The sequence below is a fragment of the Rhinatrema bivittatum genome, chromosome 2, assembly GCF_901001135.1.
Source record: "Rhinatrema bivittatum chromosome 2, aRhiBiv1.1, whole genome shotgun sequence".
Taxonomy (NCBI): domain Eukaryota; kingdom Metazoa; phylum Chordata; class Amphibia; order Gymnophiona; family Rhinatrematidae; genus Rhinatrema; species Rhinatrema bivittatum.
The window spans coordinates 329,104,452-329,113,684 of NC_042616.1; the positions used below are offsets into that span (position 1 = coordinate 329,104,452).

At 43.7% G+C, this 9,233-nt stretch overlaps 1 pseudogene; it reads right to left on the reverse strand.

Moving 5' to 3' along the window:
• Positions 1 to 8,653: 8,653 nt before the first annotated feature.
• On the reverse strand, positions 8,654 to 8,908 carry LOC115083282 (annotated as a pseudogene).
• Positions 8,909 to 9,233: the final 325 nt, after the last annotated feature.

The following is a 9,233-nucleotide window of genomic DNA, read 5'->3' on the forward strand; positions in this document are numbered from 1 at the left end:
ACTGAGGTGAACTATTTTGTTGACATGTAATTTCTGTGTAGAAATCTATAAGAACCTGGATTGTTCTGTTATAGCAATAGGAGGTGTATTGGTGCTCTATGGCCTGATGTAATATTTGCAATGTTGCCTTTTCATGGATAAGGTTGCAACTGTATGAGTGCTGGCAGTTAGGATCATTTTGGTATGGGAGGTTTACTATATTGTAATGGTAATTACGTGTATTCATGGCTTTCTGAGGTGCCATTATAAATTCCATAGGAGTTCCAAGTGGGGGGGGGGTTTCGCAGTTTTCTGGTTGGCACCACAGCACTGCATGTAAATATAATATATCTGTTGTAAGTGATATTTTGCCTCAGAAGACTGTACTTTTGAATGTTCTTTTTATGTAAGGTTTGTTACAAGTGCATAATTAGATTTTGTGTGGCTATAGAGGGTGTGGGAGGGGGCAGGTGTGTGTGAAAAGGCTGTAAGGTTTCCCTAAGTTATTTAATACCCTTCCCTTGACCATGGGTTGTGTGGAGGAGTGGATGGGTGTCGGTTTTTAAAAATATAGATTGCTGGAGGGAGCTGGGCTTTCTTTGACAGGCCTGGGACAGAGACTGAATGAATGGTTGCAGGGGAGGGGGGGCGGGCAGCACAGTAATTGTTTGCACAGCACTTTGAATACATTGCATGCAGCGAAGGTCATTTAAAACAAAGGAGAAAAAGAGCTGCCTGCCCTTGATCCAGAGGGTTTGAGCAATCCCCCCCACCTTAACTGCACTGAAACATAATCACATATTGACAGAAAGAGAGAGAGAGCCCAATACACCTATTTTAAATGTTTCAGTCTATCAGATATACACATATATCTCTAGATTATAGCTATGCACACAGCTCTAAGATTAGGCCATTCTCTAAAACATAACAACCTCTAAAACATTATATAGGGTGAATGCAGAACTTTACTATACAGAAATCCAAAACGCCTTGGGTTCTTATGACTTAAAGCAGAAGGTCCTCAAGGGCTGCAACCCAGTAGGTTTTTCAGGATTGCCACAATGAGTACTCATGAGACCTATTTGCAAATAATGAGGGCAGTGCATGCTTTGATCTTAGTTATTTGGATTGGTGGCTTATAAATGTCATCAATAAAGGAATACCCCAGCATAGATCCCCTCTCTTTCACCCACCCACCCACAGACACACACATACACAGTCTGCCAGTCCTTCTCCTGCCAGTCCTTCTCCTTGTTGCACTGGAGGTGGATTCTTGGGCTGAGGTGGGGTTGACGCAACCCGCAGGCGAGGGCCTAAGGGTCCCCACCATCAGCAGGCGGACTGAGCTGAAGCTGGAGGCCACTGGAGCTTCACCTATACCAGCCCACGTTCCCCTCGGGTTGAGCCTTTGGGTGCCGGGGCCAGCAGGACTTAGGCGGGCCTCGAGGTAGAACAACGGAAGCGAACAGTCCAGCTCAGAGACAGCAGCCAGCAGGTGGCGTAGTATTATCCTGGACTGGTCCTCGATACAGGAACCCAAGCACCATGGAACGAGGGTTAACTGAAGATGCTTGAGCAGAGAAAGGCCGAAGCCTCAGGAGTCCAAGTCCAGAGGCGTCACTGTCAGGCTCGAAGGAGAGCTGGAGGCAATGGAAAGATGTAGCAAGCAACGTTGAACCCTGGACACAAAGGAGTCTAAGGCGAAGTTGTTCATAGCAATGTTCAGGGCACGGAGAATGGTGGCGTAGTCAGACGTAGCAATGATAAGGCATGAAGAAGGCAGACATGGTCAGGCGTTGCAGTGGTCAAGGCACAGAGAAGGCAGATGTGGTCAGGCGTAGCAGAGGTCAGGCTTGGAGAAGGCAGGCAAGGTCGGATGTAGCAGAGGTCGGCACCAGGAGATCAGTTGAAGTACAAACACAGTGAAGGTATTCACGGGAACTGGAAGATACTCAGGAACTCGGAAACATGGAGGCAATGGGTACTCAGAACCAACAGGGAACAGAGGAGACCTGTTGCAAAGGCAACGCTTCTATGCAAGGCTTGAGCTTAAATACGCTGAAGGATCTGACATCAGCATCCAGGTCCGCGGCTAGGTTCCCCGCCGTGGGCTCTTTAAAAGAATTACTGAGGCGCAGCGCTACTGGTGGCATCTCTCCGCGAACCCCGCGGAGAGGCCCGATGGCTGGAGGCATGCTGGCTGGAAGTCCCGGGAAGTGGAGCAGGGCCGGAGGTGCTAGCAGGGGCCCGAGGTTGGAGCCAGAGGCCCACTGCCACGAGCAACCGGGAGCTGGAGCCTGGAAGTAACTTGGAAAGGTGAGAGGGCCGCACCATGGGACGTCCACAGGCGGCGAGCGTAACACTCCTACCACTCGCATGCATACACACACTCTCGCTTCTGATCTTCTCTCTCTCATAGCCCCCACCAGCTCTTGTCCCCCTCTCTCTCTCACAAACATGCTATCCACCCCATCTCTTTTTCATATACACACACCAGATGTTGCAGTCCTTGTTGCAGAATCTTGGGAGACCAAGGACCCTGGTGCCAAACTGTTAATCAATAAGGACAGGTTGCGCCATCTATGCTATGCACTACTGCATAGTCTAAGATCAAGATAAAATACAACATATCAAATTTCCTTTGTGAAGGTGTTTTAAAATATATCTGTTTTGGTAAATACTGAGTTCAGCGTAAGTAAAGGCACATGTTACTGGTTAATTCTCAGGGAATAAAGGTTTGTTTATTTATTAGCTGCCAGTGTTTTATTGTCTTTATTTTCCCCCCACTCCCATCCCCATAAGATTCAGGGAGCATTCAAATGGATTGTCAGGATATTTACCATACAGACCATCCAGTTTACTTTAACTGGTACACAGCATCTTCTGAAATGAGTACTGTATAAGCTGCCACTGCTTACTGTGGTCTTAAAAAAACACAAGACAAACATATTGATATGATAAATGACTTAGCAGTGAGGTCTATATTCAGACACAGATTGGATAGAAATGCTAGTCGGATAAACTTATCTGGCTAACTTTAGAGGCATATTCAATAGTGCAGCTGTACTATTGAATATATCTAACTTTAACTGGCTAACTTTAGGACAGCTCTTTAATCTGATCAGACTTAGCCAGCTATGTTAAATGGCTAGCTCTGAATATCAGAGTTAGCTGTTAACATAGCTGGCTAATTCAACTCCTCTTAGTTACACCCTTGGAATGCCCCCTAACTTAACTGGCTAGCTAGCTATCTTATTAGCCAGCTAGAATTTAGTCAGACAACTGCCCTGTGATGTAGTGCTCCTAGTATTACCCTATTTACCTGTGCAGGACCAGGCCAGATGCCTGGTCCATCCTAAATTCACTAAGGAGAATATGCTCTGTGGGTGGGATCCTGCAGGGCAAGTGGAGCCCAGAGGGCATAACCAGAGACTGGGGAATATGAGCTGGGATCCAGGTGGTGATAACCAGAACAGGCCCATATCTCCAGGAGGAAGGCAGCTCCTGTATCGGAACACTGTCCTAACACTGAGCTGAGATGAAGCTGAACTGGGAGTACTGTTCTGAAGGGAAGACATTTTACTGTTGTGTGATTGTAAAGCTATAATAAAGATAAGTGTTTTAAGAAAGGCTGGAGTCAGACAAGTTTAAGCCTGTGGGAATCAAAGCTCGGTCCCACATATGGGATTTTTTTCTAAAACTTTGCACAGAAAAAACCCCAGCCTCCAAGAAAGTGTCTGTTTGGAGTACAGAAAGAGTTGTGAAAAGGACCTATTGTTCTAAATGTAATACAGAACACAGGGGGGCCTGTGCTCTAAAACAAAGTAAAGAGCTCAGGGGTGCACAGAGCAGGGCATCTTGTGAAAGGCTGTGGCTCAGAAGCTGCACTGAAGGAAAAAAACCCAAAGTTTAAAAAGTTTCAGGTAAAGAGGAAACTGTGAGTGAGACTGGTTACAGGCACAGCCAGTAAATGGTAGGCTAATGGAAGAAGCCTAGCTGGAACTAGATAGGGATTAAAAGTGATTTAGTTATTGCTGGTTATGCAGGCTTTTTTTTTTTTTGCCTTGAAAAAAGAAAAGAGGAAGGAACACAGGTAAAGCAAGGCTATTCTGAACAGGATGTGGCCCTGGAAAAGCTGCCAGAGTGGGCTATGAGTGCAGTGAATGGAAAAGGGACAGGGCCCATTTCCAGCAAGCAAGCCACTCTGCAGGGAAGATGTGTAGCCATGAGAAAATCTGGATTGGAGCAGCCAGGGTACTGCAGCACCAAAATTAAGTAGTCTAAGAGCATGACTGAAGGAAGCTGGGAAGCCCTGATCCAGAATCTCCAAAATGGAGATAGGAAGTTACAAGAGAGCCTTGCAAAGAATCAGTTGACCTGAGCTGTCAAAAATGGAACCAGGAAGCAAACTGGGCCATGGTCAACTTTTATTTGGATTGGATCCTCATGGCCTTGTCAAGAAGTGGTGATACAGAGTGCCCAGGAGGGGGTATTGCAGTGGCCAGTGGGCTGCAACATCAATTGCCCAGAGGGTGGTTCTTCAGGTGGTCCTGAGGAATACCCTATAGGGTGTTCAAACACTACCAGGAGTCTAGAGACTGTTCCCATAAGAAGCCATGAGAAGGGGCAGTGAAGAACCCTGAGAGAGGGGTCACAGAAAGCCCTGAAGAGGATAACATAGACTGCCCAGGAGGAGACAGTATTGAGAAGTTGGAAGTCAGTGCTCAGGAGGTCCCAAGGAAGACCCTGTAGGGTGCCCAAAGACTACCGAGAGTCCAGAGACAACTCCCGTGAAAAGCCCAGAGAGAGAGGGCACAGAAAGGCAAGCAAAAGATGCCATGGAGAGCCCAGAGGGTGGTGTTGTGGAGACCCCAGCAAGGGAGGCTGCAGAGGAGCCAGCAACCAGCAGGAGCAAGTGGCCAAAGTATAGAGAGTTGGAAACTGAGTAGACCCCAGGGTGAGACACTGCAGAGTGTAATGAGGAAGAAACCATGGAGATCCCAGAGGATGGCGCTGTGGAGACTAGAGCAACTGAAGATGCAGAGAAGCCAAGGAGGGGCCTCTATATCAGAGATACCAGATGCCAGGAAGTTGATACAGCTGGTTATAGAGGAACCAGCACTGGTGGTTCCACAGTAGGTCCATAAAGCTCCATCGAGGTAGAATTTGAACCCAGAGCCAGCAAAGGATTTAGTTAAAGGACTGGGGATGTGCACTTCCTGAATAGCACACTGGGTGGTGGTTGTGACTCTGTCAAAGGTAACCATAAGAGATGAGGTGAGCATGTTACTAGGTCCCCATTCCCAAGCAAAGCTGGTGGAAGCCAGCGGAAGGGGAATGGGATGTCTTGGACTCTCCTGGATGGGATCCAAGAGGGAGTAGGAATGCTTGGCCCGATGGGTCTAAGCTGAGGGGAGGGGTATGTGTGATAGTGTAACATAATACTGTCCAGACACTGAGCTGAGATGAGTACTGCTTCCCTTAGTACTCCTGGGAGTACTAAGGGAAGCTGTACTGTACTGTAAGTAAGAGAGTACGCTATTCTGAAGGGAAGACAGTCTACTGTTGTGCGATTGTTAAGCTATAATAAGATACGTGATTTAAGAAAGGCTGGAGTCAGACTAGATTGTGAATCCAGGCCTGTGGGAATCACCGCTCAGTCCCACATGCCCATATATTAAATTAGCTGGCTAACTTCTAAGTTAGCTGTCTAAATGCTTCTGAATATAGACCTCAGTGTTTCTCATAGCACATACTGTGCAAGCCATGTTATTCCTGGTCAAGATTTTAAGAAAAGAACCAACTCTGTCATTGGCTACTGCACTGTGAGGCTCCTGTCCAGTGCTGCCAAGATGCCATCAAGTTATAGTGGTTTATTTACTCTTTCAAAAAATACAAAGACTAGGAGACACTCTGTTAAGTTAGTAGGTAGCACATTTAAAACAAATTAGAGAAAATTATTTTTCACTCAATGCACAATTAAACACCAATTCATTCATGGAGGATGTGGTAAAAGCAGTTAGCTTAGCTGGTTTTAAAAAATGTTTTGGATAATTTCCTGGAGAAGTCCATAAACTGTTATTAACCAGGTAGATTTGGGGAAAGCCATTACCTATCCCTGGCCATTAGCAGGATGGAATCTAAATACTGTTTGGAATCTTGCCAGATACTTGTGGTCTGATTCTAGATTGGCCACTGCTGGAAACAGGATGCTAGGATTGAGGGACCTTTAGGCTTATGAGGTGATATGCACAGGCTCTGAGGAAGAAGACTGCCACTTCAAGTGCTCCCCTACTGTTAGAATGCAGGATTGAAGAGTGCCAACACTAAATCTTTCCTTCCAGCCTCCAGTCATGAAGGAGGAATCTTCTTTAATCACTCAATCATCCATAAAAAGAGTCCCCTTCAAAAATAAAAATAAAAAAAGTGAAGAAATGTATGTTTCAATGTCAAAAGATATTTAAAACACTTTGAATAATTTCCTTGTAGTTAAATTCAGTTACTTTATATTGTTCCTCAATATCTAAGCAAGACAGAAGTATGCTGAAAAATGGTGTGGATAATAACATAATACGCTGGACTAAGGAAACAATTTAAGACATATAGCAAGTCAAGCATCAATGCATGCATTAACCACTACCCCCTCACCCTCCAAACAATGAAATATTTATAATAAGAGAACAATAACTTACAAGTAAAGTACGTCTGTTCCCTCAGGAGGTAGAGGCACTCAGCTGTGCTATTTACGCTCTAACTGCTGCATCTATTACATGGCAAAATATCATTTCAGACCATCTTTTAAAATTATCACAAGTCTTTTAGGATATTTTCTTTTGGAATGACTTCAGATATTGAGTGGCAAATATTTGCTTTCCACTTGGATCACAGTGAATGTCACATTTAACATAATTCTAAAGATATTTTCATATGGACAATGGACCAAGGTGAAAGCATCTATTAACTGTACTTCTGTAGATATGGAACATATGGACTACACAGCATTAATTTCTTCTTCAATTGTGCATCAGTCTTTAATATTTAACAGAAATAGCTAGCATCCCTTGATCAGACTATAACTAAGATGTATCACAGAATGCAATATTAATATTTATTATACTTATGAATCACTTTACTTTCTACAGAAGCCTGATGTGCTTTACAATATCTACTCAATATATAACAATAAAAAGATAATAAAACAAATAATATCAATTTTTTTTATTATGTATGTATTTAATCTGTTCATTGCTTTGAGCGTTTTGTGTAAACAATTCAACAAGTCTTTAATAAAAATTTAAATCACATGGCTACAATGCCTGATCCATGAACATCTTATAAGCTAAGCCTGAACACAAGGAAGTTTCTCCAAAATGCAGGGGAAGTGATCGGTATGGGGACTGAATTGGAGTCTTGAGATTTACAATTCTGACCCCAGTACTATAGCACCAATCCAATAATATGTGAGACACATCAAATATATTCTTTTGGAGGGCAATTTCTACATGCTTGTGCAAACGTTTTTGTTAATATCTGTAGGTTATTGCAATTCTTTTTATAGAAACACAGAAACAAGATGGCAGAAAAGACTGTATGGCCCATTCAGTCTGTCCATCCATCCAATTAAGTTAGCATTATAATTCTCATCAATTCCTTAGAGATCCCCTATATTTATCACATGCTTTCTTGAATTCAGATGCTTTTTTTGTCTCTACCATTTCCACTTGGAGGCTGTTGCACACATCTGCCATCCACTCTGTAAAGAAATATTTCCGAAGATTACTCTTGAGTCTACCCCCTTTGACTTCATCTCATAACCCTTCATTCTAGAGCCTCCTTTCCATTGAAAAAGGTTCACTTCCTGTGCATGTAAACCTTTGCAATATTTGATGCAGTGTTCCAAAGCTGTATCTGATAGAGGGTGAAAGACTGATTGCATAGACCAAGAGAGGAACCTTGGGGTAACAGAGTCTGGTGATGTGTAGATGGCAAAAGCAATGTGACAAGGTGATAGCTAAAACCAGAAGAATGCTGGGCTGCATAGAGAGTGGAATAACCAATAAGAAAAAGGAGTGATAATGCCCTTGGTGAGGCCTCACCAGGAGTACTGTGTCAGTTCTGGAGCCCGTATCTCAAAAATGATAGAGACCGGATGGAGGTGGTCCAGAGAAGTGTGACCAAAATGGTATGGGGTCTGTATTGGAAGACCTATGAGGAGAGGCTGAAGGATCTGATTATGTATACCCTGGAAGAGAGGTGGTACAGGGGAGTTATGATACAGACCTTCAAATACCTAAAAGGTTTTAATAATGCACAAACTTTGAACCTTTTCCATTGAAAAGAAAATAATAGAACTAGGAGGTCATGAAATGAAACTCCAAGGGGTAGTAAGGACTCATTACTATAAAGACATCAGAAGTAATATTGCAGGAAATGAACGAGTCTCCACACCACTACAAATATCTAAGGCCTTACACAAAATAAAAAGTACCCCTGCCAGCGGAGTATATTTACATCCCTTCCCATGAGACAAAACAATAAATTGACAGTGAACTGCAGATTGAAAAAAATATGTCTCTAAACCATGTGATAACTCTTCGGTTATAACCATTTACAAAAACTAAAATTAAAGATGACAACTGTTTAGGAATTCACATTACAGGATGGAAGTCTCTGGCTATTGGTTAGCAGCCTCACAAGCATATATCCAGTCACTGTCCACATCCACAGCTTCTGAGAGATGAGTTATAGGAGTCTGGAATTCTTCTAGATTCGTGGTACATGATATCACCCCGGCATTCTGAGCTCAATCCATTTTGAGATTGCAGAACTTCTCATGGTTACAGAAGGGACAGGTGAACTGGGTCTCCAGGGTACCCATCTTCTTCTTCTTTAGAGGGGTCTTGCGTTTTGACTTCCTCAGAACCAACATCAGGAAATATTTCTTCATGGAGAGGGTGGTAGATGCCTGGAATGCCCTTTCGGAGGAGATGGTGAAGATGACAATAATGAAAGAATTCAAAAGGGGCATGACACTGTGGATCTCTAAAGGCTAGAGGATGGAAATGAGAAAAGTAGGCAGGGGGGTAACTTGTTGTGCGGCTACTACCCTTAGCTGAAGGCATGAAAATTACTACCCTTAACCAATATGCCTTGTTACTTTTAATGCCCACTTAGATGGCAGGGGGGAAAAGTGAATTGGATTCAGATGACAACTGAGGGCCCCGACTTTCACGGTCTGGGATACTGATACGCAG